Source organism: Pongo pygmaeus, chromosome 6 (assembly GCF_028885625.2).
Source record: "Pongo pygmaeus isolate AG05252 chromosome 6, NHGRI_mPonPyg2-v2.0_pri, whole genome shotgun sequence".
Lineage (NCBI taxonomy): Eukaryota > Metazoa > Chordata > Mammalia > Primates > Hominidae > Pongo > Pongo pygmaeus.
The window spans coordinates 12908154-12915989 of NC_072379.2; the positions used below are offsets into that span (position 1 = coordinate 12908154).

A 7836-nucleotide genomic window follows, 5' to 3' on the forward strand; every position below is an offset into this window, starting at 1 on the left:
CACATACTAATTCACGGACTCTAACTCCTTTTTTAGATCAAATCGCTACTATGATAGGGATTGGGAGAACTCGGATTTTTTTTTTTTTTTTTTTTTTGAGACGGAGTCTCGCTCTGTCACCCAGGCTGGAGTGCAGTGGCGCAGTCTTGGCTCACTGCAACCTCTGCCTCCCAGGTTCAAGTGATTCTCCTGCCTCAGCCTTCCGAATAGCTGGGACTACAGGCATGCGCCACCATGCCCAGCTAATTTTTGTATTTTTAGTAGAGACGGGGTTTCACCATGTTGGCCAGCATGGTCTCGATCTCATGACCTTGTGATCTGCCCGCCTTGGCCTCCCAAAGTGATGGGATTACAGGCGTGAGCCACCGTGTCCGGCCTAGAACTCGGATTGTTAAATGACATGGATATGATCCTGGAGAAATTATTGTCCCTCTCATGAAGGCACAAATATAGCAAGCTTTTATAGTCTTACTTGGCAAACCCATTTAGCTGACTTTGTGGGTATTCTCGATAATCATTTTCCTAAAACAAAGCTGTTTCAGTTTTTGAAATTAACTAATTGGATTCTCCCTAAAATAACTAAATTTAAACCAATTGAAGGTGCTGAGAATGTTTTTACAGATGGATCTAGTAATAGTAAAGCTTCTTATTCTGGATCAAAAAGTAAAGTTTTCCAGATGTCCTATACTTCAGCTCAAAAAGCGGAGCTTGTAGCTGTAATTGAGGTATGGACTGCTTTTGATATGCCTATTAATGTGATTTCTGAGTCTCCATACATGGTTCACTCCACACAGTTAATTGAAAATGCTCAGTTACGATTTCATACAGATGAACAACTGATGACAAAAACAAAAAAGGAAGAAAAATAGGGATTACAGGACAGCCCATCCACAATTAAATCTAGCATTATGTGGTAAAAAGATCCGATAACAGAAAGTTGGGAAATAGGTAAAATAATAACTTGGGGTAGAGGTTATGCTTGTATGTCTCCAGGAAAAAATCAACAGCCAATTTGGACACCATCAAGACACCTGAAATCTTATCATGAGCCAAATGCCAAGGAAGAGACTCCGGGAAGATCCCGAGGACCCCCCAGTTGCAGCCATGTCGAGGCTGATGCTGAGGAGGACCCCAACTGTCACGAGCAACACTCGTTGAACACAGCCACCCACCTGGGGACAAATCAAGAAGCTGTCACAGATGGCAGAAGAAAACCTGAGGAAAGCGGGACAACCAGTCACAATGAATAATTTAATGGTAGCTATGATAGTGGTTATCACCACTGCCATGAGTGTTCCTTCAATAAGGGTTGGTAATAATGCCTGGAAGCAATCACTCTGACAGAGTTACACATGCTTTCTGATCTCAATATTTACCATAATAAACCTGCTCCTATAATTGAGGCATATCGCCCTCAAAAACCTATTTGTAAACAGGACTGGACCCAGTTAGAAAAAATGAACGTACTTGTTTAGGAAGATTGCTTTGCAGAACAGGCAGAGGTGCTGCACGACTGTTCCTATGGAATCATTACTAATTGGTCCCCTAAGGGGATGTTTAGCTTAAATTGCACCTCTCAGTCTGCGTGCCACAGTCACACTATGTTCAGATGATCTCAACAAAACGGTCACATGGTAGAAATAGTAAGTATGGCAAAAGTTCCTATTATCTGGAACCATAGCAGTATAGTGGCACCCCAACCTCAATGATATGGCCCGCTCTAGGAGCTAAACATAAGGATTTGTAGAAACTATTAAATGCTCTCTTTAAGACCAAAATTTGGAAAAGAATAAAACAGCATCTAGAAGGACACTCTACAAACTTGTTTTTGGTTATAGTAAAATTAAAAGAACAAATATTTAAAGCATCCCAGGCACACCTGACCTTAATGCCAGGAAGTGGAGTGCTTGAAGGAGCTGCAGACAAATTAGCAGCTAGTGACCCATTAAAACGGATAAAAACACTTGGAAGCTCTGTGATTTCAATGATGACTGTGCTTTTAATCTATGTTGTTTGTCTTTGTATAGTCTGCAGATGCGGATTCCGACTCCTGTGAGCAGTGGCTCACTGTGACAAAGCTCCCCTTGCTTTTATCTCTTTGCAAATCAAAGAAGGGAGACATATTGGGAGCAAGCCCCCCAAAATCCGGCCATAAACTGGCCCCACAACTGGCCATAAACAAAATCTCTGCAGCACTGTGACACGTCCATAATGGCCCTAATGCCCAAGCTGGAAGGTTGTGGGTTTATGGGAATGAGGGCAAGGAACACCTGGCCCACCCAGGGCGGAAAACTGCTTAAAGGCGTTCTTAAGCCACAAACAAAAGCATGAGCGATTTGTGTCTTAAGAGCGTGTTCCTGCTGCAATTAATTTGGCCCATCCCTTTGTTTCCCATAAGGGATACTTTTAGTTAATTTAATATCTATAGAAACAATGCTAATGATTGGTTTGCTGTTAATAAATACGTGGGTAAATCTCTGTTCGAGGCTCTCAGCTCTGAAGGCTGTGAGACCCGATTTCCCACTTCACACCTCTATATTTGTGTGTGTGTGTGTGTCTTTAATTCCTCTAGTGCCCTCTAGGGTCTCCCCAACCAAACTGGTCTCAGCAGAAGGACAATTGGAGGGTCTGTCAGATGCTGAGGCCTGAGGAGTGGGGGCGGGGCTGGATCTGGAGGGGACAGTGAGGGGATTGTCAGAGAAAGCAGATCAGATGTGGAGACAATTGAGGGGAAGAGAAAAGGGGAGAGGTGGCAAAGGCCTGAGGAAGTGTTAGGGGCCAAAGAGAGAACTTAGAGGTCGTCAGAAGTGGGGTCTGAGATGATGGGGATGGCGTCGCCAGTGATCATAAAAGCCTCACTGCAGTGGGCAAAGCAGGTGCCAGGGCAGCTGGACTCACCCTGGGTGATGGAGAGTTTGGTCCCCTCGATGGACTGCCACTGCTGCCTGTCTGATCTCCGTGTGTCCAGCTCAACTCGGCAGAAATACCCAGACTGGTCCTTCCTCCACAGGTTCGAGATCCTGAGGAAGCCGCTCTTCTGACCCTCTGTCCAGTTCAGAAAGAGCCGGTTCAAGTAATCCTTGTGAATGGAAGGCGGTCTTGTGCTGTAGAAGAACTGCCCGTGGAAATGGCCCCGTCTCTAGGATATTCTCACGTCAGGAGCTGTGGCTAACTCCCAGGGGTGATAGAAGGAGAAGGGGATTTCCACGGAGCCACCCATGGGGGCTGACAGGTGTTTCGGTTGAGTGATCCCATAAGGGTAGCTTGGACCATATCCTGTGGAGACACCTAGAGGAGGGAGGGAGGGAGTCGGGGAAAGACCTTGAAGCCACCGCAAGACACAAAGAGGGTGACCCCAGACCCTCCCGCACCTTCACCCACAGGCAGTCGTGTGACAGGTGGCTGGACTGACCTCTGGCCTGGGTCTCCCACTCTTCAGGCATGGGGGAGGGAGGAGGGGGAGAGGATGGGGGCACCCGCCACTGTGGGACCCGCCCTTGTTTGCTGGGGGTGGGAGCCTGGGCCCTCCCCTTTTGTCTCAGGTTGGCCCCTCCTGTGGTTTGGGCAGAGCCCACATCTGGGCAGTCCTGGGCACTCACCAGCCTGCAGAAATGCTGGCGGCAGCAGCAGGGGCCAACCCATGGCCTTGCTCTCCTCCAGGGGATGGGGAGACCAGCACAGTGGTCCAGGCAGGAGAGGGGCCCTGTGGAGGGGCCGCCTGGGGGTTGAGGTGAGTGGGGAGAGCTGGGCTCAGGCTCCACAGAGGGCTGTGGGGGCCGGGGGCCTTCCCCAAACCCATGCGCCTCCAGGGTGACCAGCACTTCCTTTATCCATCTAGCTTCTTTTCCCTTATTGCAAAAGAGCCTCCCTTGTGGTCAGTGTCAAGTCAGCCCTGCCCAAGGGCCGCAGTCCCCATCCTCCTGCTGAGGGGCCGGGCCTGACCTTGGTGGCTGGGCCCCTCCCACCTGGATCCCTGCAGCCCCCACCTCATTCAGCCTCACTTCTCATCCTTCTCTCTGCCCAGGGCCAGCGCAGGCTCTTTCAGAGAGAGGAAAGGCAGGCCTGAATCTCTGCCCTGCTGCACCCCAGATTCAGTCCTCAGAGAGGAGGAGGGAGCCGGTGGAGGTCACAGGCGCTCAGCCCCCAGCCCAAGCACTAGAGCCCCCAGCTTGTCCTCTGTCCCTCTCCCTGCCTGGCAGGGGCCCCCATGCAGTCCCCTGGTACCACCATGGCCCAGCTGGCCTCTTCCCGTCCCAGGCCCACTCCCCTGGTGCAGGGACCACAATCTTGCTCAAGCGGTGAGGGGGCTGACGGTCCCCTACACAGAGACTGGTCCTTCTGGAGGCCACTCCTTGACCCCCAGATCAAGGGGTGAGACTGGATCTGCAGGCTCCCCTCTGACCTCCTCGCCCTACAAAGGAGGGGACAGAACTCAGAGAAGCCCTGTCCCAGGCCACGTGACTTGCAATGGCGGGTCCAGGACTGGAGCCCCCTCTACCTGGATCTCTGGGCCTCAATTTCTGAGTGCAGGAACTCAGGGGTGGGGGAGTCCCAGGAGGTTGCTCCCTCATACAGCCCCTCAGGTCATTCCCTCCACACACTTGAGCCTCTGGCTGAACCAGAAGGTTCCTTGGACACTGAAGGAAGTGAAGGCTCAGAGCAACAGTGAGCATCCCGCACACAGTCCTGGGCCCATCTCTAACAGGGGGATCTGCCGGCCTCTGCCCAAGGGTGGTCACTGGAGTGGGGAGCTCTGGTGGCCCACAGGGCTCCCTCCGTAGGAGGCTCTGCCCACCCTCTCCGGGGTAGTGGCATCAGCCTTCTTGAGACAGAAGCAGGCAGGACAGGCCTCCCTTCTCTTCTCAGTCTCTTCCCTGGTCCCAGTAGGCTCCTCTGTGCTTCCCAGGGCCAGCCAGGCCACCCTGCCCTCCCTCCCTTCACAGGTCTGAGGAAATAGGTTCCCCGTGCTCAGGAAACCCCTCCGTCTGAGACAGGCCCTAAACACCTCATTCTCCTCGTTCACCCCACAGGGAAACTGAGGCACAGGGGCTTTGGACTGAACTGGTCCCACCTGCAAAGGTAGGCTGAAGAGAGGACAAGGGATCCCCTGGCTGTCTGGGCAGGGCCTCAAGAGGGTGGCCTGCCCTGCCTGAGGACTTTTTTTTTTTTTTTGAGATGGATTCTCACTGTGTTGCCCAGGCTGGAGTGCGGTAGTGCGATCTTGGCTCACAGTAACCTCTGCCTCCTGGGTTCAAGTAATTCTCCTGCCTCAGCCTTCCAAGTAGCTGGGAATTACAGGTGCATGCCACCACACCCAGCTAGCTAATTTTTGTATTTTTAGTAGAGACGGGGTTTCACCATGTTGGCCAGGCTGGTCTCGAACCCCTGGCCTCAAGTGATCTGCCCACCTCAGCCTCCCAAAGTGCTGGGATTACAGGCATGGGATACAACGCCCAGCCACTGAGGACTGACTCTTGGTTCCATTCCTGCCTTGCCCCACGAGCCGTGGGACCCAGCTGGAAGGTCACCTGCTTACCAGGCTGCCCGAGGAGGGGGCCACATAGAACTTTTAGCCAACAGCCTCTGGGTAGCTCTGAAGGGTATATACTCCCCAGGGGCCTCAGGCCCAGTACCGCCATGTGCGTTCTCCTTAGATTCAAGGTGCATGTTTATGTCACTTTCCGGGCCCTGGACCCAGCCGAACCCCCATGGGAGATTCCTTTTGTGTCAAGATTTCTGCTCCGGGATGGTGTGAGGTCTCCCGGGGTGGTTCATCCTCCCTCCCCCAACAGCAGTGACAGGGCCTGGGGCTAAGCCTGGGGCTGTGGCTCTCTTACACAGGGGACCTGTGGGAGGAGGTGGCCCTGGAGGAGGGCATGATTCCAACATGGGCAGAGCCTAAATCCAGCCCGTTAGCCCAGCAGGTGGCCATGGGAGAGGCACGGGATGCAGTGTGTTCAGGAGCAGGGGCAGGGAGGGGCCAGGACCTTGTACCACGTTTTGAGAACCGCTGCTTGTATGTCCCCACCTTCCCCCAACAACTATCCTCCTTCTCTCACCGGCCACGTCTATCCCTGCCCCGGCCCCTTGCCCCTCCTTGGCACCCACCCTGTTCCTGCTATCCCCCTGAGACCAGGCATGAGGCACAGATGTCTGCTCACTGCCTCCCTTCACGGTACTGGAGTCCTAGCCAGCGTGCTCTGCCCGAAGGGAAATACAAGTGCTCTGTGTCTTCTTCAATTCTGTATTGATCTATCTGGCCTCCACCCATCACAGGGCCCATATTATCTACATTTCCTGCATTCTTGGCCTTTTTTTAGTGGGGGACATGGTCTCGCTCTGCCTGTAGGTGGGACTATAGGCACGCACCACAGTTCCCCTCTAATTTTCTTCTTTTTTGCAGAGACGTGGTGTCACTATGTTACCCAGGCTGACCTCAATCTCCCAGGCTCAAGGCATCCTCCCAGTGTGCTGGGATTACAGACATGAGCCACAGGGCTGAGCCCCTTGGACATTGCCAATGCTCTGGCATCTGGTGCCTCACTGACTAGGGAGAGACTCCTCCTCCCAGGGTTAGCCGACTGTAAAATTTTTACATCAACTTATTAAATCAGCTGGTCAATTTTGTTTTGCTCCTCCTTTGTCTGCTTCTTAGAGAAACCCAGCTTTCTGGAGATCCCCTTCAGGCTTCCCCTGAGACCTTACAAGCCCCACCGTTCACACCCCTGTCCGAGGTCCAGGGTGCTCTTGCTCTCCTCCTTCCCTCCCTGTCATCTTCCTCCCGGTGCTGCCTTCCTGACCCTCCTTGGGGACCTCTGCAGCACCCCTTCCTCTGTTCCTTGAGCCCCCAGCCCTGGAGGAACTGCTGAGCTGCCTAGGCCAGTGCTGAGGGCTTCTGGGAGGAGGAGGATGACCACCAGCTGAGGAAGGCAGGCCTGACCACCTGCAACCACCTTCTTCCCAGTGCAGAGCTGGGGGCTGGATGGAGCTGGGTCCTGGCAAGGCCACATCAGGGCCTGCCTGGGGCAGTGCGCTGGGCTGTGAAGGGTGGTGCAGGTGGACGCAGCCTCCGGGCAGGCCGCCCCTGAGACGGATGTAGGGCGTGGTTCCTGATTGGCAGCTGGCACTTCCTGGGATGTCCCCCATGCAGACCCAGGGAGGGGCTGAGGGGCAGGTGCCCTTCCTCCCCAGGAGTACTCACCCCAGCTGGGGGAGCAGCCTCAGCCTGGCTCCGGAACAACACTGCCCTGCCACCTAGGGCCTGCCACGTTCCTGGGGAGTCTCGAAGCCCAGAGTCCTCTCACTCACACTGTCTCATGTGGCAAAGGCCCCATCAGGCCCAGGCTGTGAGGCCCACAAGCAGAAGGGTTGGCTCTGGATGGAACATTTTGTGGGGAGGCCCCCATGTCTGTGAAGGCCTCTGCCTGCCCCGAGAGGAGGTGGGGGAAGTGACTGAGGGAAGATTTCAGGCGAGTCCCCCAACTCTCCACCCCCTGCCTGATGCCAGCTATGGAAGGAGGGCATCAGGACCCCAGCCCAGGCCACAGCAGGGAGCCCGGCAGAGGGACGCCAGGTCAAATCACAGGGACTTTTCTCAGGCTGAAGCCCCAGGAACCCTTGCTGCTGTCCTAGGACATGGTGGGATTGGAGCAGGGACCATCCCGCTGGGATCCCCCAATCCTATCTAGGCAGCCACAGGTGTCCCTCAGGAAGCTCCCCCAACCCCCCACCACCCTGAGAAGCCAGGACAGATCTCTGAGATTGGGACACTGCCCTCTCCTTGGGCCAACCCCAGCCCTGGAAGGAGGCCCCAACCCACTCTTGTTCTCACCTGGC

At 54.2% G+C, this 7836-nt stretch overlaps 1 pseudogene; it reads right to left on the reverse strand.

The window, feature by feature from the left end:
- Positions 1 to 2655: 2655 nt before the first annotated feature.
- Positions 2656 to 6406, reverse strand: LOC129041211 (paired immunoglobulin-like type 2 receptor alpha; annotated as a pseudogene).
- Between the last annotated feature and the right edge of the window lie 1430 nt (positions 6407 to 7836).